Source organism: Euphorbia lathyris, chromosome 2 (genome assembly GCF_963576675.1).
Source record: "Euphorbia lathyris chromosome 2, ddEupLath1.1, whole genome shotgun sequence".
NCBI lineage: Eukaryota > Viridiplantae > Streptophyta > Magnoliopsida > Malpighiales > Euphorbiaceae > Euphorbia > Euphorbia lathyris.
Genome location: NC_088911.1, coordinates 62068958 through 62094335, shown reverse-complemented (window position 1 = coordinate 62094335; position 25378 = coordinate 62068958). Strand labels below are relative to the sequence as shown.

General features: G+C 37.4%; 1 non-coding gene across 1 annotated transcript; it reads right to left on the bottom strand.

Moving 5' to 3' along the window:
• Window positions 1–15880: 15880 nt before the first annotated feature.
• On the bottom strand, window positions 15881–15987 carry LOC136221259 (small nucleolar RNA R71). Its single transcript, XR_010685035.1, has one exon. It is a non-coding gene; the product is annotated as a small nucleolar RNA R71 (small nucleolar RNA).
• Window positions 15988–25378: the final 9391 nt, after the last annotated feature.

The window sequence follows — 25378 nt, the reverse complement described above, 5'->3', positions numbered from 1 at the left end:
TTTATTTAGTGCTTAAAAGGGATTGCCTTTATATAGTTATAAAACATATATCTCATTAAACAAATGATATAAAGAACAATTCATTTATATTAAGTTTGTATCCTAGAACAATTGTCTATAGGACACTAAACCCCAACAAACAGTGCCACAACAGTGATCTCTGTCCCTATTGCGTGGATTTCCTCAACTAAGCTCACCCTGTGATCCTTAAGGATTTTGGTGATGATGGAGCCCAGCCTAAGGGTTCCGGTACTTCTTTGGAATCCACCGATTATGAAGACAGGCATCTTTATCGGCGTATAGGTCAGCATGTGCCAGATAAAGCACTGGTCAAAATTTGTCGCTGAGTTGGTGCAGTTGATTTTGGGGTAGAGAAAATTGGTCAGTGTGTAGTGGCCCATCTTCTGATTCTGACCCATGGAGGTACTCGAAATTTCTCCTACATGACCAGAAGGTTTACAGAACTAAGCGGAGTAGTTGGTTTTATCTTGGTCACCAGATTTACGAAGAATTGCTCCTTCGTTTTTCAGCTTGAGTAGCGAGGCCAGGTAAATAGGGTTGATGACAATTTCCTTCCCTTTTACCTTGGTAACCATGTAGTCCCAGTCATCATCCGTGACTTTTAGGTTAGCGTAGAACTCTTTAACTAACTCTGGGTAGGTTTCTTCGTGAACAGAGAACAGCTCGGTCCAGCCGTTGTTCTTTATCCAGTCACAAAAGGATTGCTCAGCTTCCACAAAACCCCGTGAGAACCATCTGGAATGGTCTACCTTATACCCCCTCACACTCTCGTAAACTGGAGTGTAGGTGCATTCCATAGGCTTCTTTGCCTTATCCTTCTGTTGTTTTCCTTTTGAGGAGGCAGCTTGGTCAGCTTTGGTTTGCTTGCTCGGCGTAATGACCTTAAAGTGGTCACGCTGGGCAGGAGATGAAGGATTTTCATCGGAGCGATTAACGGCATCGGAGACATTCTGAGAATCTTTCGTCGTGATTCTTAGAGAAGTTTGAGAAGTTTGGGAGATTTTATGGAGAATATGAGAATACCAGAAATTTCTAAGCGTAAAGAGATAAAAGTGGGAAATCATCCACTATTTATAGAGGTGTTGAATTGATCCTACGCGTTGAGGTGGCCGTTTGACCTCGAGATACTCATTCGACAAATATTTTGGCATTTATGACACATTCGGCGCGTGTATTTTCTAATTATTGCGCTTACGTCATCCTAGGTGGCTATTTAATTCGCGTGTTTTCATTAAGTTTTGCAACGGATGTTTACTCAGTGTTAAGAATTCCAAACGTTTAAGGTTTTGAGTAGTCAGTGTTGCGCAAGGGATAATTCGTGTGTTTAATCACTCAGTTTAAGATAAACACTCAGCATGTATATTTACCCAGCATGTGGTAGTTACTAATTTGGCATGATTCACTCAGTATGGTAATCAACTCATCATGTATATATCACATATTATACTTGGAATTTACTGAAGAGGAATAAACATATCAATGGCTTCTCTAAGTATGTTGAATTGCTCACGAGCCAGTGGCTTTGTGAAGATATCAGCAAGCTACTCATCCGTTGGGACATAGGTCAGCTTGATCTCTTTCTTGAGTACATGATCTCTGATGAAGTGATGTCTTATGCTGACATGCTTCATCCTACTGTGCTGGATTGGGTTCTTTGATAAGTCAATGGCACTCTTGTTGTCACATTTGACTTCAATTGTTTTAGTCTGAACGCCATAATCTTCAAGTTGTTGCTTAATCCATAGGACTTGAGCAACACAGCTTCCAGCAGGAATGTACTCAGCTTCAGTGGTTGACAGGGCTACTGACGCCTGCTTCTTGCTGAACCAGGACACAAGACAGCTTCCAAGGAAGTGGCATCCTGCCGAGGTGCTTTTTCGTTCAAGCTTGTCTCGTCCGTAGTCAGCGTCAGTGTATCCAATGAGTGTAAAATCATGAGTATTGGGATACCACAAACCTTCATTCACTGAGCCTTGCAAATATCTAAGGATTCTTTTTACAGCTATGTAATGAGATTCCTTAGGGTTAGATTGATATCTAGCACAATAACATACTGAGAACTGAATGTCCGGCCTACTAGCAGTTTAGTAAAGTAGAGAACCAATCATACCTCGGTACAATCTGCTGTCTACTGACTTACCATTTTCGTCAGCGCAGAGGACAGTGTCAGTGCCCATAGGGATAGATATTGACTTGCAATTCTCAAGTTCATACTTCTTCAATATCTCCTTAGCATACTTAGTTTGACTGATGAAGATGCCATTTTTCCTTTGTTTGATTTGAAGTCCAAAGAAGAAGGTGAGTTCTCCCATCATTGACATTTCAAACTCAGTCTGCATCTGCTTACTAAATTCCTTGCACATTGATTCGTTAGTGGCACCAAAAATAATGTCATCAACATATATCTGAGCCAATAGGGTATCTTTACCCTTTCTCTTAATGAATAAGGTTGTATCAGATTTACCTCTGACATAATTTCTAGTCAACAGGAAACTGGTCAGCCTCTCATACTAAGCACGTGGTGCTTGCTTGAGACCATACAGAGCCTTTTTGAGTTTATAAACGTGGTTTGGGAACTTGGGATCCTCAAACCCTGGAGGTTGATTAACATAGACTTCCTTGTTTATAACTCCATTAAAGAATCCACTCTTAACATCCATTTGAAACAATTTAAATTTCATATAACTTGCATAAGCACATAAAATTCTTATAGCCTCTAGCCTTGCCACTGGGGCGAAGGTCTCACCGTAGTCAATACCTTCTTGCTGACTGTAGCCCTGAGATACAAGTCTTGCTTTGTTTCTGACCATGTTCCCTTGTTCATCCATCTTATTGCGAAAGACCCATCTTGTTCCAATGGTCTTCTGGCTTTTTGGTTTTGGCACTAAGTCCCATACTTCATTTCTTCTAAACTGATCAAGTTCTTCTTGCATTGCATTCATCCAGAACTCATCATACTCAGCCTCAACGAAGTTCTTTGGTTCCTGAATTGAGACGAATGCTACGTTGCTGAGGTATCTCCTGAGTTGATTCCTTGTCATCAGGGTGTTCTCAGCGGCATCAAGAATGACACTCTCTGAGTGTCCTCTTGGTATTCTGATCTCTTTTGGTAGATTGATGTCTTGTGCTGGTTGTGTTTCAACAATCTCTGCAGGTGTAGATTGGTCAGTGAAAATAATTTGAGTTTCGCTTTTACCTTTGGTCAGCCCTTGAGGTAGTGACTCAGCGGCTGTTTCTTGGTTAGCGGGAGCTGAGTGGGGATCATCCTCAGTCAGCTGCATGTTTCTTCCTACAGGGTTAGTTTCATCGAACTCAACATGTACTGACTCTTCTAAGACCTGAGTTCGTTTATTGAAAACTCTGTATGCTTTGCTGTTTGTTGAGTAGCCTAAAAAGATAGCTTCATCAGCTTTTGAGTCAAACTTAGCTAGGCTGTCTTTGGTATTTAAGATAAAACATTTACAACCGAAGGCACGAAAGTATCCAATGTTGGGCTTTCGTCCTTTCCAAAGTTCATAGGGGGTCTTCTTTAATATAGGTCTAACTAGAGCCCTATTCAGTATGTAGCACGCTGTGTTAACAGCTTCTCCCCAAAAGTACTTTGGAAGCCTATGCTCACTCAGCATTGTCCTGGCTATTTCAACCAAGGTTCTGTTTTTCCTTTCAACAACCCCATTTTGTTGAGGCGTTCTAGGAGCAGAAAAATTATGGTCAATGCCGTTGGCTTCACAGAATTCAACAAACTGTTGGTTCTTGAATTCTCCACCATTATCACTTCGGATGTGAGCTAGCTTAAGGTCTTTATCATTTTCAAGTTTTCTTACTAAAGTTGAAAACGTCTCAAAGGTTTCATCCTTGCTACTCAGCAAGATGATCCAAGTGTACCGAGAAAAGTCATCTACAATGACCAAGGAAAATCTTCTACCACCCAAGCTCAGCGACTGGACTGGACCGAAGAGATCCAAGTGTAGTAACTCTAATGGACGCTTAGTTGAGACAATGTTTTTACTATGAAAAGATTGTTTGGTTTGTTTTCCAGCTTGACAAGCGTGGCATAGTTGATCTTTTTCAAAGTTAAGTTCTGGCAGTCCCTCAACTAATTGCTTTCTTGCTAATTTGGCTAGGAGGTCCATGCTTACATGACCAAGTCTCATGTGCCATAGCCAGGAATTTTTCTTCCTTTGACACTAAGCATACAGTTTTTGAAAACTTCTTTTCTAAGTTCAGCATAAAGACATTATCAATACGAGGGGCAGTTAAAATCAACCCATTTGTTTTACCCTCGTAAATTTTACATCCAGTGTCATCAAATATAACTTTTCTCCCATTGTCACATAGCTGAGCTACGCTGAGTAAGTTATATTTGAGTCCGCTGACTGATAGGGGTATTTTACCCCTATCTTTTAGCGTGATTTACGGGTTAATTTTAGAAGAAATAAATAAGTTTAATTACAAAAATAGAGTGTTTTAATAAAATAACGAAATAAAAATAAACTCCGTGCTTTCAGTTAATTTTCCTTGTTTTTGATTAATTTAGGAAATAAAAATGTCAAGCTAACTCGGCCCTCGAGATTTGTATTTCAGGTACGAGCAAGGAGTGAAAATCCACTCAATACGCGAGGCGCCTCATTCCTTACGCGGGGCGTGAAACATGGAGTCAGAAATAATTACCCTATCCACAAGCACCATGTGGAATCTAGTCAGCATACGCGAGGCGTATGCCAACCTATGCGAGGCATATGACACATGTCAGAAATGATTAGCCTAATCTTGAAAGTCAGACTGCATGGTCTCCCTGAGTCAACTATCCCTACGTGGGGCGTACTACCTTACACGCGGGGCGTGTGAGGGAATTCTTCAACATAAAAGTTCAGAGACTCATTTATGCGGGGCGTGCCTCAAGCTACTCACGGCGTAAAAGGACCAAATCAAGCGATAAAAAGTCAGAGTCTCAAACACACGAGGCGCATCCCAGTCTACGCGGGCGTGTTTGAGATAACAAGATCTGGAATTGGTCCACATGCAGGAGATTTCTGACGGAATGGGCACACACGCAGGGCGTATACCACACACGCGGGGCGTATTATGGGATTTCTGCACAAAATTATGTTCCTCCATGCTTGCACCTTGTGGAATTACAATCTTACCCCCAGCTTGATGTATAAATAAGAGTGACTAGCACTCATTTAGACACCTTAGACCATACACATTAGACACCTTACATCTTGTAATTCTTGTCATTAGTAGTTTTAGATTTTGTTTTTAGGCTTTATATAGCCAAACTCTTCCATCTTGAGAGCTTGTTCGTTGATTCCGGCATTCCATCAAGTCCCGCTCCATTTCCGTGCACCAAGCTCGAAAGCTCCACCATCCAAGTCCTAAGAGACGACTTTGAGTCCGGTTAGCTAGTTCCGAGGGTGGATTCTTCCCTTTTCACTTGCTAATTAGCTTGAACTCATCCTATGTACTAGGCTTGGTTGTAATTCATATTTACATTCTCCATATTTATAATTTATGATTCATAATCTTCTTTTCTATATATGTGTTGATGTTTATTACTTGTTTTGATATTCATAATTGATTATTGTGTAGGAGAACGCGATTTCCGACGCCATTCGGGCTATCTTTAGGGATTCATATAGGTGTTGCCTTACCGGAAGTGACAAACCGGAAACCGTAGGAATTGACAAGCCACGGAACTTACGGGCCCTAATTTTTGGTCCCAAGCATTAGACACGCCTTGACTAGGAACCACGTAGTCTAAGTACTTCACGGGTCGGTTACACTACACGTAGTCGTCTTTGCAAGAGCAAACCATCAACCATATAAACATTAGGAGTTGTTATTTGTCATAGTTATAACTTATCGCATCCACATCACTTCATAGAGTTTTGTTATATAAATTCGCCTCACCCGTAGTTAGGAGTAGTTTGTAGTTGGTCCCCATATCAACCTCAAAGTATTCACCGCTTAAATAACGTATAAAACCGAGTCGTTTAATACTTGCAGTTATAAATCCCGTGGATTCGATACCCGGTCTTAACCGGATTATTACTTGATACGACGGGGTACACTTGCCCATAAGTAGTGACGTCTAGTAAAGATAAAGCACTTAGAAAGATTACATCCATAGTCGTAACACACTTATCATAATATATATTTTGTCGTAGAAAACACTACGCTAGACGGAACACGCATCACTAACTAGGGAGACTGACTCAATAGTAGGATTACCACCAACGGTTCATGACCCTACTATCTTACCCTTTTTGTTGTCTCCAAAACTTACACTTCCACCTCGTTTGAGCACAAATGTGATGAACTGAGTTTCATCACCAGTCATATGCCTCGAGCATGCGCTGTCAATGTATCACATCTTTGACTTCTCAACACACCTCAGGCTTACCTGCAATATAGCTAGTTGCTTTTAGGTACCCAATTCTTTTTGGGTCCTTGTTTGTTAGGTTCAACAGGTAAAGCATCATATTTCATTTTATGACGACACACTTGGACAGTGTGTCCATTTTTCCCACAGAAGTCACAGCTGACCTTCCGTTTAGGATATCTCACTGATTGGTCAGCACCCCAGTGCTGAGCGTGCCAGCACACCTTTGTGGTGTGTCCTTTTTTCCCACAGAAGTCACACTGGACATTCCGCTGAGGATTCCATCTCTGCTGACTAGTACTTCGGTACTGACTGTTCAGAGGAATATTTCTTTTATTCGGAACCTTGAGTTGGTTCTGAATAGATGTGACATCCTTTTTCAGTTTCTTAGAATCTGATTGGACCTCGGAGACAAACTTTTGCATAATTTCTACGTTACTATGCAAAGTTGATTTGTCTTGGAGAAGATATCAAAGGTCACTTAGCTTGACCTCCTCAATCTCGTCATATCTCCTGCTGAGTGCTCTAACCTTTTTGTTACACTTTTTGACAAGTGTGTAGAGGTCACTCAGGGCATTAACCATTTCATTTCTGAGCAAGGGTAGTGATATTACCTCAGTTGAGTGTTCCTCATCGTCAGATGCAATGGAGGGGTCATCATGCTCAGAAACACAAGGCGCAGCAAGCTCATCTGCCATGAAGCAGATCTTTGCTGACTCAGTGGCATCGTCTCCTGATGATGATGACTCATCACTATCACTCCAGGTTGCCACCATTGCCTTCTTGCCGTTCTTCCTTTCCTTCTTCAAGGTAGGACAACTTGATTTGATATTGCCAGTTTGATGACATTCAAAGCATGTAATGGGCTTTGAGTTGTCCTTCTTGTACTTGTTGTCGCTTGACTCAGCTTTGTACTTATCAAACTTCTTGTAAGGCTTCTTGGAATATTTATCATTCTTCCTGAACAGCCTTTTCATCTTTCTAGTGAACATTGCCATTTCTTCATCATCTATTGAGCTCCCATCAGTGGAGTCAGCTTTCATGACAAGAGACTTTCGCTTCTTGTCTTCAGACTTTTCTTTCACCTCGAAATTCTTCATTGAGATCTCATGGGTCAGCAACGAGCCAATGAGTTCATCATACTTGTAGGTGGTTAAGTTTTGAGCTTCCTCAACAGCAGTTTTCTTGGCTTGCCAGCTTTTAGGAAGACTCCTCAGTATCTTCTTGAGTTGCTCTTCCTCAGTAAAGATCTTGCCAAGTATCTTCATTTCAAAAAGCTCGTACAACCTCATGTGCTGGTTCACCTTGGACTCTTTCACTTTGTTGGTTCCTTCTTAGGTGAACTCCAGCTTCTTCCAGATCTCCTGCGCTGACTCACAACCTGAAATTTTGTTGTACTCTGCAGCATCTAACGCACAGTGAAGCATGTTTATAGCCGAAGCATGATTTTGTAGCTTCTTGAGATCATCCTCTGTCCATTTAGTCTCAGCTTTAACAACCGTTTGGCCGTCAATAGTTTCAACAGGAACAAATGGGCCTTGGACTATAGAAAGCCATGCACTCATATTTGTTGCCTGAATGAAATTTTTCATTCTGTTCTTCCAAAAGGTATAGTTAGACCCGAAGAACAGAGGAGGCCGAGTAATAGACATTCCCTCAGGTAAAATCTGAGTTGTCTGATTTCCTGGGAGGAAACGAGTGCTGTTCTCAGCCATAGTGGGGATCAGCTCAAGATAGTTATATCTTGCTCAGTGAGCTGTTAGGTTCTGATACCATTTGTTGGTCCCTTATAACGTGACAAGTTTAGTTCCAAGGGGGGGGGGGATAGGAACTATTTAAAATTTTGTCCGTTTAGGCTGACTTTTTTTCTAAAGAAAAGGTTTACACAGCGGCGCTAAGTAATTCTAAGACACAAGCTTAGTCAACTTGTGACTAAGTCTGCTTTTTTACTTGAGTCAGGAGATAGCACTTAGAGTCTATTCTTGAACTCAACTTCTTAGTGCACTCAACTCAACGTGAGTTTGTTACTTAGTCAGTTTTTATAGCAAGCAATATATGTAAAGGAGTTTAAGGTTAGAAATAAGTTACTCAGAAGACTTATCCTGGTTCGGCCTCTCCGCCTACGTCCAGTCCCCAGAACTCGTTCCGAGCTTTTTGAATTCTCTACTGAGATCTTTAAAGGTAGAGCACCAAACCTTTTACAATAGAAGCTGAGTATACAAGAGTACCTTCCTCTACACCTCTACTCACTCCTATATCTACCGCTGAGTACTATAACCGAGTACTCAGCCTCTCCTTTCTATTCTTCTAGGAATGATAAAGTGTTTGTCCTAAACAACAATTGCTAAGACACTTTAGATGATTGAAAATCACTCTAGACTTTTACACAATAATATGGAAATTGGTGTAAGGTTTTTGCTTTGCTTTTCTCACAGAACTTCGTGTATGAATTTGGACAGCGTTTCGGCTAATTGAAGATCTGCATCGATTGAAGCAAATGAGAGGCCTATTTATAGTGACACTTGAGGCACCAGTCATTTCGAATTTCGAAATGACCGTTGGAGGAAAACGGCTTCCTGTCATTGTCACTCAGTACGTGCTTAGTGTCGTTGGCCAATGAGATTCATGCATCTTCTGTCCACGGCAGTGCTCGGTAGCTTTTCATCTGGCAAACAGAATGTTTCGATATTTTTGGCAAAGTCTTCCAGACAGCTTCCTAGGCCTTCTGAACTTTACCCAAAGTAGAAATACTTTGTCTATAAATTGGTTCTTGTTTGCCGCTGTCTTGTACTTCTTATCGACACACTCAGCAGCTTCATCTTGAAGCAATTGAGAGAAGGCTTCTCGATCCTTCTTCATGCTGAACTCGTGCTTTGTATAAAACGACCGCGTTTTGTATCTTGGGCCGTGATGTCTTGATGTGTTGACTTGGGCTTGACTTCCACTTATGGGCTTTATATCTTAATGTCTTATATACCAATAAACTCAACATTGAACAAACACATTAGTGTAATTAAATCAAAGCATTTAAATTTAATGTGTTAGAATATTTTTTATCAATTACTTAAATAATTTTGTCAAATCAAAATCATATGGAAAGGTGTTTCAACATAACCCTAGGGAATGGCACGTCTTACTTTCAGAAACTTTATGGGCATACAGAACATCAAAAAGGAGTGCCACAGGCATCAGTCCTTTCTCATTAACATATGGACATGATGTCGTGCTTCCTATGGAGGTAGTAGTGCCGTCCCTCAGAGTAGCCAGAAAAAATGAACTCACTCCAGCAGAATACATAGAAGCTATGATGATGGAACTTGAAGAATCTGATGAAGCTAGAATGCAAGCATTTGATCGAATGATCGCCCAGAAAAAGAAAGTAACCAAAGCATACAAAAAGAGAGTGAAGAAAAAGACCTTTGAAGAAGGAGACATGGTTTGGAAACTCATCTTACCAGTTGGGAGTAAAGATAGAGCATATGGAAAATGGTCTCCAAATTGGGAAGGACCATTCAAAGTCTTCCAAGTTCTAAAAGGAAACTCTTATTGGTTAGCTAGCTTGCAAGGGGAACCACATAAGAGGTTCATCAGTGGAAAGTACCTCAAGAAATTCTATCCCACCCTTTGGGAACTGAGGGAGCATCAGCCATGGAATATAAGCAATATGTATTTGATGTAGTGCAAAGCAATTTTAATTTGAAAATTGTAAAGCTGGCTTATAGCCGCTATTTTGTTGCAATAAAATAATAGCAGGCCTCAAGGCCACAATTTATTCATCAAGCAATGTCTATCAAGTCTATCTAACAAAGAAATCTCTCTGGGGAGAATTTACCTTTCCCTTGATGGAATCATGTTGATTTTCTCCATTGAATTGATTCATTCAGCCTCTACTCCTTGGCACCGGCGACCTCTACGTCAGCATAGTGATTTGGTAGTGCACTGATGTCTACAACAGCTTTATTGACAGTTCTATTTCTCCATTGAATTGATTGATTCAGCCTCTACTCCTTGGCGCCGGCAAACCCATCATCAGCATAGGGATTGGTAGTGCACTGATGTCTACAACAGCTTCATTAACAAGTTCTAATTCTCCATTGAATTGATTAATTCGGCCTCTACTCCTGCACCGGCAAACCCGTCATCAGAATAGGGATTGGTAGTGCACCGATGTCCATAACAGCTTCATTGACAACTTGAGTTGGTGATGTAATCACGATCGACTTGTTAGCACATTGATTAAAGGGGTTGCACTTCAATTGAATGATTCGATCTCTATGTCAGAATAGGGAATGGTGGTGCATTGATGTCCAATCCAACGAGCAAGTACACTGAATGATGGAATCTTCATCAATAATACTTGGTAGCACTGTGATTAAAAGAAACCGATTAGTTGACTGATCCGGCCTCTAATCGTTGGCATCAGCAAATCTTTCGTCAAAATAGGGATTGATAGTGCACCAATCTCCACAACAGCTTCATTGACAACTTGAGTTGGTGATGCAATCACAAACAACTTGTTGGCACCTTGATTAAAGGAAACCGATCAATGATTGATCCGGCCTCTAATCCTTCTCACCGGGAAACTTTCTGTCAGAATAGGTACTGGTTGTGCACTTATATTCAGAGGCCTCTACTTCTTGGCACCGACAAACACTTCGTGAGAACAGGAACTGGTTATGGACTTATGTTCAAGAGCTCTAATCCAACGTACAAGCAAGTCGAATGATGGAAAATTTGTCAACAAGATTTGGTGACGCACGTACAACTTGGTAGCACCGTGATTAAAGGAACCCGATCAATGATTGATCCGCCCTTTAATTTCGGATACTAGCAAGCTTTCCTGTCACAATAGGGACTATACATGTAATAATTATACAGCAGCCCCAGGGACGACTTTGTCACGATCGATCACGATTCAAGAAGATGCAACAGATACAATCATTCTTCAACCTGCAATTTGAAAAAAAAACAAACAAACAGTGAGGTTGCAAATTGAAATTATCAACTAGTTGATGAAGTTTGGGGGAGATCAGTAGAATTGACGGAATGTTCAAACAGCAAGCCAAACTGAGATCAATCGGTTGTTTTTGAGTTTAATCACCAAAACCTTCTACAGCAACAGAGGGATTTACGCTCAAAAAAAAAGAAAAGAAAAGAAAAGAAAGTCTCTGATGTGTTGGGCAAAATCAGATTAGAGTCTCTGCAGAAAAGAGCAGATTATATGTTCAACCTCTGCGTTGCGTCCACGTCATTCCTGATGCTCCATAAACATAAAGAACAAATTCATCTTGAGGGCCTTGTCAATTGTCGATCGAAATAGGAAGATAATTTGGCCGCAAGGCAGATGTGTTGATTTGGAAGTGGTTGCACTTTTAAATGAAGAAACAGACTTGGTCTAGAGAGAGATTGCGCAACAAACAAGAAAATAATGGAAGGACCAGCAACTGCAAACCGGAGACGCCAAGAACATATAATGAAAGAGTAAGTTTGATGATCTTCTGTTTTTTTGAATAAAATCTGTCTGCCTATGAGTGTCCAATGAATAATGGAAAACAAAGAGAGCATTGCTTGTTTAGTGGAGCGCTCCTTTTAGTTTTACATTCAATTCTTTTCTAATCAAAACTCTTTCTTAAAGTCTTTAACTCCACTTCAATTTGTTTTATTTAACTCTTAAAGTATCCTAGTCTTATATTATTTTTAATTAATTATTTGAGTTTATTTTTCGTTTGATTTCAGTTGTTAATTTAAGTTTAGTTATTTATTTATTTTTTAGGATTAATTCGGGTCTCAAAAGATTCAATTCCATTGAAAGTCATTCTGTTTCAGTTTTTTAGGATTGGATCAGAATTTGAATTCATTTTATGTGACAATTAGTTTATTTTTATTTATTTATTTTAATGGGTCATTGTATTTATATTTTGGTAATTATTTCCGGGACAACTAAAATTCTAGTTGTTTATTTTTTTTATTTTTTATTTTTTATTTTTTTTAAAATGGCTTTATTTTTATTTCTAATTTTATTGTTGCATTTTTTGAACTTTTCAAAGTCTAAAAGATCTTTGTCGAGGGATCCAAACATAAATTTTCGTCTCTCAAATCCATGCTTGTGTGGGGCAATTGTTTGCACCATAATTTAATTTTGTGGCACATATATATTTTTAATATATTAATTGGCCTAACTTACGTCTAAATAGATTTTTTAAGAGTGAACCTTAGGGGAAACCAATTTCCTAAGGTAAACCTTAGAGGAAACATGAGGTAAATTAAAAGGAGAAATCAGAAGGCCATTTAATATTTTTAACGTGTATTTTGTGAGCTAATTAGAATGCAGGAAAGTTAGAAAGAGTCGTAATCAATTTCATCGTGGAAGTCAAAGTGGAGCGGTTACTCAATGTGGTGGAGAACGTGGATTAGTGGAAAGAAGCAGGAAGTTACCTCCAACATCTATAAAAGGAAGGAATCACGATGAAACAAGCCCAACTCAACAACTCAACAAACCCAAGCAAAAACTCTAGCAAATTACCTCTATACTTCAGCATCTTTTACAATTCTCACTTGTTCCCTTAGATTTAATTTTCAGATCCAAAGTTCATTCATTTCCCAGTACATTTTTATTTTATTTGTTGTTCAATCATTTTCTGTAAGGTCGGTATCGTTTTGATAATCGAATCTTTAGGAATTTTCGGTCTCTTTAATTCTTACAGTCGTTTGATATTTAGAAGTTAGAAAGCGCACTCAATTTCATTCCATAGTTTGATAATACTATAATTATCTGGCACGCCCGCAATTTCCCACGAAAGAGCCAAACAGGAACTAATATAACTTTTTCGCTTAATAATGCTGACTTAATTGGATGGTTGATAGTTTAAATCAGTTTTAGGTCAGCAAGACTGAGTGTAATGTGAGACAGCTTTAGTCAGAAGCTGACTAGAGCTGTTTCAGTTGTGAGTTGGGAAATAACACTTAAGTCAGTTTCCAACTCAGCACTCAGATTACTCAGCTTCAGCTTGTACAGATTATTTACTGATTAATTTTAAGCAAGCAACACATACATATATATCAAGAGAAAGGGTTAGAGTTTACTCAGCAGACTTATCCTGGTTCGGCCTCTCCGCCTACGTCCAGTCCCCGGAATCCCTCCGAGCTTTTTCAATCCTCTACTGAGCTCTTTAAAGGTAGAGCACAAACCGTTTACAATAGCAACTGAGTATGCAAGAGTATTGTTAAGCCCAAAATATACCTAAATTATCATACATAAATACGTTTAAATTACATTAAAATCGTGCTAATTATATTCATTTGGAATACTTTTACGTCTTTATTTACTTCTTTGATGCAAGGTACCTAAATATTTGGTAAAATCCAAATAGGAGCAAAAACGGAGCTAAAACGGAGCTAAAATGGACGAAAACCCTTAAAAACGTACCGAGAATGCATATCAGTCAGAAGAACGCTCGAGGAGGACGAAAAGCAGTCGAGAGACAGGGAGAACATCTCTCTGTCGCGACTGAGATTCTCATAATCTCAGTCACGACTTGCGGAGGCCAGATCGGGGGAAAATGAAGTTTTCAAGCTCGCCCCTATACCCCCTATCGCGACTGAGATTTTCAGAATCTCAGTCGCGACAGCGAACCTTCCTGCACACAAAACACATGTTCGAAATCGGAAAAACGCGTCTGATCGTTCGGATAAAAGCGACCCTTCACCAGCAGACACGACCCGTCATTTACAACCCTTCAACAACTATAAATAAGTGATCCATTTCAGAAATCAAGGTTGGTAAAGTTGGAAAAGTTAGAGAAATTAGAGAAGAAAATTGTTATGTTCAGTTTCTGATTCAGAAAAGAATCAGAAAGTTAGATTTCATTTCTGTAAACAATCGTGTTGTACGATTTCATTTCTGTAAACAATCGTGTTGTACACGAATTGTATTTAGATTAGTTATAAACACAGTATTAGTTTAGTTTTCATTCTGATAGTGGACGAGACCAGTCTCTATTCCGAAGATCCAGCGAGAAGAATTGACGGCTGAAGCGCATGAGGTTTGACGAACCTACGGAGTTTGAGAGAAAGATTGACGACCCGGATCTCAAAGTTTTCGTTGCAATGCTATCCAAGTTTCTACTTCTCTGTTAACTTGTGAAAATTCACATTTCATTAATGATATACTTATTTATTCAATATATTCTTACTGTTTGTTATTTTGATATTGTTCTGACAAAATGATTTTCAAAATGATAAATTGGTGTTTTTATTAAAACGTTCTATTCCATCTTATTCATATAAGAACTTTGTTGAACACTTAACAAATTTAGTTTTTATGGATGACATGATCGCTAATCGCGGCTTATCAGAAATAAAACACTAGTTTGATTAAGGTAGGAATCATCTCAACGCCAGGGGGATTTCTATGGTTCGAAGCCATTTAATTGAGTAAATCCCTATATTGTTACATGTCCATAATCTCACAAAGTTAAAGTTGTTTACTTTGCTTTATGAAAATAAGAGCTATTTTATTCCAATTACGGAAGTATCTGTTTTGTAATCAAAATTCCAAAACGGAATTGTTCTCTAAACTCGATATAATCCTTCTATCTAATCCTAATTTACCAAAACCTATTCCATCAACTAAACGTATTTCTTTTATTAAACCTAAACACGTAATTAAACCGAATTAAATAAAGTTTTAGTTAAAAAGCATTCCCTGTGGGTTCGATATCTTTTATTACTACAAGCGTATACCGTGCACTTGCGGAAATCGCTCAATAAGTTTTTGGCGCCGTTGCTGGGGAACGCCAAAATTTTTGACAAAATTTTAAATTTTTCGTGTTTTATTTCGAATCTAGGTTTAAACATACTTATTTTAACTTTTATAATTTAAAAGTTTTCATATACTAATTTATTTATTTTTCAAAAATTCTGTTTTGTAGGTAGTTTCGGTTCGTGCAAGATTTCAGGTTCATGCGCAGTTCTCGAAGTTCAGGCATTGTACCAGACCCTATAGACCCAGAAATTGAGAAAACCATTAGGAAGAACAAGAAAAATAAGAAAAACAAAAATAAGACCCCAGTAAAAACACATACCGAGCCAGAAAAAATGGCAGACCCACCAACACTTATGGAATACGCTAGGCCAGGTGTGGCCGGTGTAACCAATAGTATCGTTAGACCCAGAATCACCGCAAATCAATTTGAAATTAAGCCAGCTTTGCTTAATATGTTGCAAAATAATGTAACATTTTACGGGTTACCTAACGAAAATCCTAACACCCACTTAACAAATTTCCTAGAAATTTGTGACACTTTTAAAATCCCAGATGTGACTGCAGAAGCAATCAAACTCCGCCTCTTTCCTTTCACTTTGAAGGATAGAGCCAAAGAATGGTTAACTTCTATGCCAGCCGCAACTTTTGCCACTTGGGAACAATTAGCCCAAGCGTTTTTATCTAAATATTTTCCTTTAGCAAAAACTGCAAGAGTCATAAAGGAGTTAACATCTTTTTCTCAAAACGATAATGAGACTCTTTATGAAACTTGGGAACGTCTTAAAGAACTTCAACGTTTATGCCCACACCACCAATTACCCGCTGAACTTTTAATGCAAACATTTTACAATGGACTAAATCCTACAACTAGGGGTTCATTAGATGCTATGTCGGGAGGGCTATTTATGAAGAAAACATCAGCCCAAGCGAGAGAACTTTTGGAGGAAATGGCAATCAACAGCAGTATGTGGCCCGCGGAATGTGGACATATGCCGGTGGCAAAACCATCATCCTCAACCACATCATCAGTTAAAGGTATAGTTGAACTTGATCCAGTCGCAATGCTACAAGCCCAATTTTCTGCTTTATCGCACAAAATTGACCAATTTATGGCACCGCGCGATACCAATGGTAATCCAATCCAAACGGATGTGGATTACGAAAATATGAGTGAGATCGAACAGGTAAATTTTGTCCAAGGGCAAAACCAAACTAATAATCCTTATTCTAATACTTATAATGCTGGATGGAGGAATCATCCTAACTTTAACTGGAAAGATAATAGTAACAATAATGCCAGTGCTAATCAAAATCGTACCACTAATTATCAAAATTAGTCAAGAGATACGATTAGCACTTTATCTTCTAAAATCGACAAGTTTATAGATGCTATCAGTGGAAAAATAAGTAATCACGACGATGGTTTTAAACGGATCGAAAATAAATTCGATCAGCTTATTAAAAACCACTCATCTAGCATCCATAATTTGGAGATTCAAATTGGTCAACTTGCTAAATCAATTCCATCCCGAAAAGAGGGAAGTCTCCCCAGCCATACGGAAGAAAATCCGAAAGAGCAGGTGAAGGCTATTACTCTTCGTTCAGGGAAAAATTATCAAGGGCCTGAAATGCCCAAAGATGCAACATTATCAGGAAATGATTTACCAAAGTCCAAAGAGGATATCTTAAACACAAAAATTTGACCATCTGACGCAGGTACCAAAACTTTTGTACCCAAGCCACCTTTTACGCACAAAGTCTGAAATAAGGACTATGATAAACAACTTCTAACGTTTTTGGATAAACTTAAAAATTTGCATATCAATTTGACGTTTATGGATGCAATCACACAAATTCCTAACTATGGTAAGTTTTTAAAGGATTTGATTTCAAAGAAAATCAGTTGGGAAGGAATTTCATCCATTTCGTTAACTGAAGACTGTAGTTCAATAGTATCAAGTAATTTGCCCACTAAACTCAAGGATCCCGGATGTTTTACTATTCCGTGTAAGTTGGGAGATATTGAATTCCCAAGTTGTCTTTGTGATTTAGGAGCAAGTATAAACTTAATGCCATTGTCTATTTTTAACAAGTTAGGTTTAGAAGAAGATATCAAACGTACCAATATGGTTTTGCAATTAGCGGATCAAACCACTAAAAGGCCATATGGTATAATTGAAGATGTTTTAGTCAAAGTCGATAAATTTATTTTTCCTACCGATTTTGTTATATTAGACTTTGCATATGATGTAAATTGCCTTTTAATTTTTGGAAGACCGTTTATGAACACGGGACGCGCTCTAGTTGATGTGTCGGAAGGGAATGTAGTTTTAAGGATAGGAGAAGATAAGGTCGAGTTTAACATGAACAAAGCGATGAAATACCCTATGGAGGAATTCGCTTGTATGAAACTTGATTTAGTCGAAGAATGTGTCAATGATGTAATTCAAAGTGAAGAAATAATTGAACCTATAATAGATGAGGAATTAGACGATAAGGACCCAGAGCCTTTGATTCGAGAAGATGGACCAGTTCCGCCTTCAATTGTAACACCCCCTAAATTAGAACTTAAAGAGTTACCCAGTCATTTGAGGTATGCTTTCTTAGGCGAAGGCGATTCTCTACCTATAATTATTTCTAACAAATTAACAAGCGATCAAGAAGAAAAATTGAAAGATGTTGTTAGAAATAGGATAGGAAGTATGGGATGGTAAATTTCAGACTTAAAAGGAATTAATCCTAGTATAGTAATGCATAGAATTCACTTAGAAGAGGATAAGCCACCTAAAGCGGATAGGCAAAGACGCTTAAATCCGAACATGAAAGAAGTAGTCAAAAATGAGATTACTAAACTTTTAGACAATGGAATCATTTATCCGATCTCGGATAATGAATGGGTTAGTCCAATCCATTGTGTACCTAAAAAGGGAGGCATAACTGTTGTAAGAAATGATGAAGGTGAACTGATACCTACACGAACCACCACCGGTTGGAGGGTTTGTATAGACTATAGGAACCTAAATAAAGCAACTAGGAAAGATCATTTTCCTCTACCTTTCATTGATCAAATGATCGAAAGGATAGCCGGTCATGCATTTTACTGTTTTCTAGACGGTTATTCCGGATTCTTTCAAATTTACATTTACCCGGATGACCAAGACAAAACAACCTTCACATGTCCTTACGGAACATTTGCATATAGGAGAATGCCTTTTGGTCTATGTAATGCACCAGCAACTTTTCAACGATGTATGACAGCAATATTTAATGACTTCATTGAAGACATAATGGAAGTTTTCATGGATGATTTTTCAGTTTATGGAGATTCTTTCGATGCATGTTTACAGAACTTAGATAAAGTATTGTCTAGATGTGAAGAAACGAATTTAGTATTAAATTGGGAAAAATGTCATTTCATGGTAGACGAAGGAATAGTTTTAGGTCATAAGATTTCTGAAAAAGGTTTAGAAGTGGACAGAGCAAAGACTTCAGTTATAGAAAAATTACCCCCACCAACCACTGTTAAGGGAGTAAGATCATTTTTAGGTCATGCAGGTTTTTACAGACGGTTTATAAAGAACTTTTCTGTAATCTCCAAACCACTTACTAATTTGCTTATGAAGGATTCAACTTGATTTTAATAAAGATTGTTTACAAGCTTTCAATACTTTGAAAACGGCTTTAGACAGTACACCTATAATATTGAAACCTGATTGGAATCTACCTTTCGAAATTATGTGTGATGCGAGTGACTTAGCTGTAGGATGTGTATTAGGTCAAAGGAAGGATAAGAAACTTCATGTTATATATTATGCGAGTCACACATTGTCCGGTGCACAACTAAATTACACCACAACTGAAAAAGAAATGTTAGCAGTAGTTTTTGCATGTGATAAATTCCGATCTTATTTGTTAGGATCTAAGATCATCGTTTATACTCATCATGCAGCTTTACGATATTTATTTGCTAAGAAAGATGCGAAACCACGTCTTATTAGATGGGTTTTATTATTGCAAGAATTTGACATTGAGATTAAAGACAAAAAGGGAGTTGAAAACCTGGTCGTCGATCATCTATTAAGACTTGAGGATGAAAACGGTCCCATCGGTGAAACATCAGGTATTCGAGATGATTTCCCCGATGAACATCTCATGCAATTACAAAGTGCCATAGCTCCATGGTATGCGGATATAGCCAATTACTTAGCTGCACATGTTGTGCCAGATGGATTGACTTCTCAGCAAAAGAAGAAATTCTTTTCAAAAGTTAAGAAATATTTTTGGGAAGATCCATTCTTGTTCAAAACATGCGGCGATGGAATATTTAGGAGATGTGTTAGTGAGTTTGAATATGACTCTATAATGTTAGAATGTCATGCTAGCGCTTACGGAGGTCATAATAGCGTAAGCAAAACAGCAGCTAGAATACTTGAATGCGGATTCTTTTGGCCTACTCTGTTTAAAGATGTCCGTTCATTTATTACCCGTTGTGATAAGTGTCAAAGAACAGGGAATATAGGAAGGAAAGATGAGATGCCTCTTACGAACATATTGGAAGTTGAAATCTTCGACGTATGGGGAATTGATTTCATGGGTCCTTTTCCTCCTTCTTTTGGCAAAAATTATATATTAGTAGCCGTAGATTATGTTTCAAAGTGGGTTGAAGCAATTGCAACCCCGACAAATGATTCTAAAGTAGTTGTTAAGTTTTTAAATTCAATATTCTATTGATTTGGAGTTCCTAGGGTTATGGTAAGCGACGGTGGTACTCATTTCGTAAATAGAGCTTTTGAGTTACTTATGAAAAAATACGGAGTACACCATCGTATCTCTACACCGTACCATCCTCAAACGAATGGTCAAGCAGAAATTTCAAATAGAGAACTCAAATGGATATTTGAGAAAACAGTTTCGTCTTCTAGAAGAGACTGGGCACATAAACTTGACGATGCATTATGAGCATACCGTACTGCATTTAAAACGCCTATCGGGATGACACCTTATAGATTAGTCTATGGTAAAGCTTGTCATTTGCCGGTTGAATTAGAACATAAAGCATATTGGGCTATAAAAACCCTTAATTATGATTTGCAAAGCGCAGGGAAAAAGCGTTTGTTTGACTTAAACGAGTTGGATGAATTACGCTATTTGTCCTACGAAAATGCGAGCATTTATAAGGAGAAAATTAAAAAGTGGCATGATGCCAAAATCAAAATTAAAAACTTTAATGTTGGAGATAAGGTCTTACTTTTTAATTCTAGATTAAAGTTATTTCCAGGTAAACTAAAATCTAGATGGGCTGGACCATTTTTGGTTGTTCAAACATTTGATTACGAAACATTGGAGCTAGAAAAGTCTAATGGTGACCGATTTAAGGTCAATGGTAATCGTTGCAAAATTTATTTCGACGGAGTTCCTATTCAAGCAATTGAATCCGTGGATAAATTTTATAAAAATTAATTTCTTTGATTTTCATGTTTTTAATTTATAGTTTTTTTTATTATTTATTTTATATTTATAATTATTATTCTTCTTCTTTTTAATTTATTTGTTTTTTTATTTATTTAATTTATTTACTTTAATTTTTTATTTTTATATATTTATCATTAAGTACAAATGAGTTTTGTTCACAGTAAAATTTTAATTTAGTCATGTTATGAAATTTTCATTAAGTGTTAAGTGTTATTGAGAAATTATACATGCAGAAATCTCATTTGAGATTTTCTATGTTCCAGGATTTGGAAATCTCAGTTGAGATTCCGAAAATCTCAGTTGAGAAATTTTCTGTCTTTTTACATTTGAAATAGTTGTAAGGGATTACAGTCTTCTTTCTTCAAAATTTTCTATCAGTTAAATCGAAGAGGTATCACTTTGACACCTATTTCTTTCTAACAGACACCACCTTTCACTTATAGTTCTTATATATTCCTGTAGGATCAGACTTCTTCCATTTTCACTTCATCTTTCTAAATTTCTTTCTCAAGTTCTCAAATCCTATAGACTTCATTTTTCTTTTCTATCACAGACATGACTAAGTCTTTGAAAAACGTTCAAAAACACACTTCTTCTAAAAAGGGGAAAAGTTGATATCTCTGATAGATATGGTGCATGGTTTCCCATTTATAACCATGATGAGGGGAAACGCTTTCTGCAATTCAGATATGCTCAATTCTTTGGCATGATGTATCTGGACGAGTTTCTGAATGAGGAACTCGGGATAAGCGAAGACATTGATCGCTATCTGACTAATTTGGGTTGGACCAAATTTGTTTCTATGAAATTTCCTATAATTGGAAATTGGGTTCTGGAATTTTTCTCCACCGTTAGGTTCGTCAACGAGAGACGTGTTCGTCTCAGTTTTCGTTGTGAGGGGGAGGTATTCACTTTTGGATATCCAGAACTACATAATTGGTTTGGATTTCCACCCCGAGACACAACTCAACACCATCCTGGAAGGGATATGACTTCTAGAGATATATGGAGGATGCTAACAGGATTTTGGCGATTCAATCCACGTCTTGCCTTTAACAAATCCATTAATTCTAATTCCATGCTGTATCTGCATAAGTTCCTCTGTCATAGCCTTTTTGGTCGAGTCAGTAGCAATATTGTGAAAGATACTGATCTTTATGTGTTGGGCGTCATTTTTCAAGGCAACTCAGTGAACTCCTCGAAGATTCTAATGGAGGGGTTAATTGCTGCTTCCCGTTCGAAGAAACGGAAGATTGGTTTCGCCAACATCATATGTGGAATAATTTTAGGAGCCAAGGGAACCATTTCTGTTCCTTGGACTGATACAGAACCATTCCCTATTTTAGACTACGAGTTCTTGGAAAACGAGGGACTTGTCAAACGAGTTTTCCGTTCTGGTCCCACATTCCTTTCTGCACCAGAGAGGCAAGTCTTCGTTCAATCGAAGATTAATAGAGCCAATGCACGTCGTCTGTCATCTAGTTAGGGATATATATTTTATGTGTTTCTGTTTATTGTTTTTAATATATATATGAGTGATTGTTTGTAAATTATGTTTTTATAATGTTTCTATATAAATGTATATTATGGTATTGTTTATAATGATAAATAAAAGTGCATTGATTCCTTGGTTTATTTCTTTTATTTTAAGGAACAACCTTTGGTTTTCCTTTAATTTAATGTTTCAGTTTTGTTTATCTCAGTTTCAGGGATTAATGTTCACATTTTTGGTACTTAATTTTAAGAGGAATTGGTTTAGAAGTGTTAAAATCATCAAAAACAGTCCCAATTTTACCCAGATTTTTCAGAATCTCAGTTGAGATTTCGAATTCTCAGTTGAGACAGCAGAGGAAAAATTTTTTAGGCAAAATTTTGCCCCTTCCCTACTTGCTGTCGCGACTGAGATTTTGAAAATCTCAGTCGCGACTTGCGACATGTATGTGCGGGATTGGGCGAAATTTGGCCATCTTTTCCTATTCCTACTCTAATTACTACCTATTCAACTATCCTAATCAATACCTATTACTTACACCTATTTATATCACCTATTTTTACACCAATCAATCATCTTTTCTCTTCCCAATAACAAGATTCACTCATCTTCCCCATAAATATTTACCCTATTCATCTTCTTCTTCCCTAATTCACCACCATTATCTTTTATTCTAACCTTCATTCTTTCATATTATTTTCATCTATTTCACCCAAATTTCATCTATTTCACCCAAATTTCACAAACACAAAATATGCCTAGACAAAAGACCGTTGCAAACAAAGCCAAGGCAACCGAGATCAATAGATTACGGGTTCAATATGACGCACCATTCGATATTACATCGGAAGCCGAAGGACGCAAATATCACCGATTCTCTAATGTCCTAATAGAGTTCGTCGACATGCCTTTTCTTGACACCGACACGGTGTGACAATTGATAGTATTGAAATGATATTTATTAATTTAGTTCGAGCTTCCAAGTCCCGCAATAAGCAAGTGCCTATGGGTAATTTAATTACCGGCATTGTATTGGGCGCTCGAGGTGAATTAGCGGATTATCAAAATATGTCTCATGTTGGTTTACCTTCATTGGATCTCATGGCGCTTCAAAGAGCCAATTTATTGAAGAAAATGGGACCGCCTGCCTTTATCTCTTATGCGGATCGCACAAGACGTGTTTTTTCTACCATGAGTAGTGAAGCCTCGGGTTCTCAAGGTTTAGGTGCCCAAGATGATGATGAGGAGGATGAAGAGGAATTTGATGAAGAGGAGGAAGAGGAGAATGTTGATGTTAATGCCACCGAGCAAGCAAATGTGGAACCAAATGAAGAAGAACAAGTTGGTTGGCAACGTGTTTTGACACAAATGAACGAGCATAACCGTCACATGAATTTGCGGTTAGATGAAGTCGTTGCCAACAATGCCGAAATGAGTTCAAGGATCACTACGTTGAGTCGTGAGCACAAATCTACTCGTCGCCGGATGCTCTCTTTCTTCCGACGCCAAGGAGTTGAGACTACGCCTTCTCCACCACCATCACCTTGATAGGTTTTATCGTTTCTCTCTTTAACTCATTTTCGTTATTATTATTATGTTTTATTCAGTTTAGTACAATATTTTTTTATGTTTGGTACCTTTCTCTTTATTATTAATGTTTGAATGTTATGGTACTATATTTTTCATTTCTAATTCGTATGATTTATTTCGTACTATTTTTCGTGTTTTATCGCTTTTTGCACCAATGAGGACATGGTCCAAATTAAGTGTGGGAGGAGATATTTCATATTCATTTTATTTTTTAAGTACGAATGAATGCAACGAATAAGAATGAATGCTATTTATTTAAGTATACATGCATATTGTTATTCAATTTTAAGTCAAGTATAATGCAATATTTTCAAAAACAAATGCAATATTTTTTAATAAAGTGCAACACTTTTCAAAAATTAATAGCAATTTTTCATAAACATATAATTTTTGTTAAAGTATATATTTCATATGTTTTTAACATTTTAACTTTCAAAATAATGTTAAGCATATTTTAAGGTTATCATTATTGGTAGAAATAATATTTCTATACGAGCTATATTTTTACAAATATTTTTACAAATCTCCGATACGATTTTATCAAAAACGTCTCGAGTAAATGTATATAAGTAAAATTTCTTTAGTTTCAAATCTCTACTTTATATCATGAATTCATGATAAATATAAATCTTATTTTCAATTTTCAATTAGGTTTATAGGCATAAATCGAACTAACAACTTTAGCTTTTTAGCTCGATATTATTTTTCGTCTTACATTAAAAACCAATTGAAGTTTTTAAGGAAACTTTAGCCATAATACATGTTGAATTTCAAGTCAATATAGGATGAATGTGCTATTTTTCTTTCCCAAATTTTATTTTCATGTTAATTAAATCAAGTAGTCGTATTCTTAACTTTTGGCCACGATTGAGACCAACCTTATCACAATCGAGGTATGAAAGGGAAGAACATTAAGTACCGTTTACTTTTGGCCACGATTGCGACCACCCTTATCACGGTCGAGGTATGAAATGGACGTTAAAAAACGTACAAAAATAAATTATTAAAGCAAAATTAAACGTGTTTAAAGTTTTAAGTAACGATTGCGTCCACCCATGGCATGGTCGGTACCTCTTAAACAAACACGAAAGCAAATAAAATGCGTATAAAGTTACGATCGAGACCACCCTTATCTTGGGCGTAACTAAGCAAATATATTAAACCTAAGTCCTTAATAAATCCATATTTATAATAGTTTAGGTTTGGGAAAAGGAAATTTTGTGCTTAGAAATGCCTTGAGACGAAAGATTCGGAAACATGCGTGCTTACACCGTCCCGAATACTTCAATATAAAAATTGAAATACAAGACGAGTAATATATCTCTTTTACACTAGCTAGTTTGATGCTTCGCGTATAAATTTACCATGAAAAGTTTATCTTTTGGTTTAACTAATTCAAAGAGGAATATATGGATATATGTTCTATTTATAAGGAGGTTGATTAAAGAATAAATTCAGTGAAATTTTGCTCGGGACTAGCAAAAGCTTAAGTGTGGGAGTTTGTTAAGCCCAAAATATACCTAAATTATCATACATAAATACGTTTAAATTACATTAAAATCGTGCTAATTATATTCATTTGGAATACTTTTACGTCTTTATTTACTTCTTTGATGCAAGGTACCTAAATATTTGGTAAAATCCAAATAGGAGC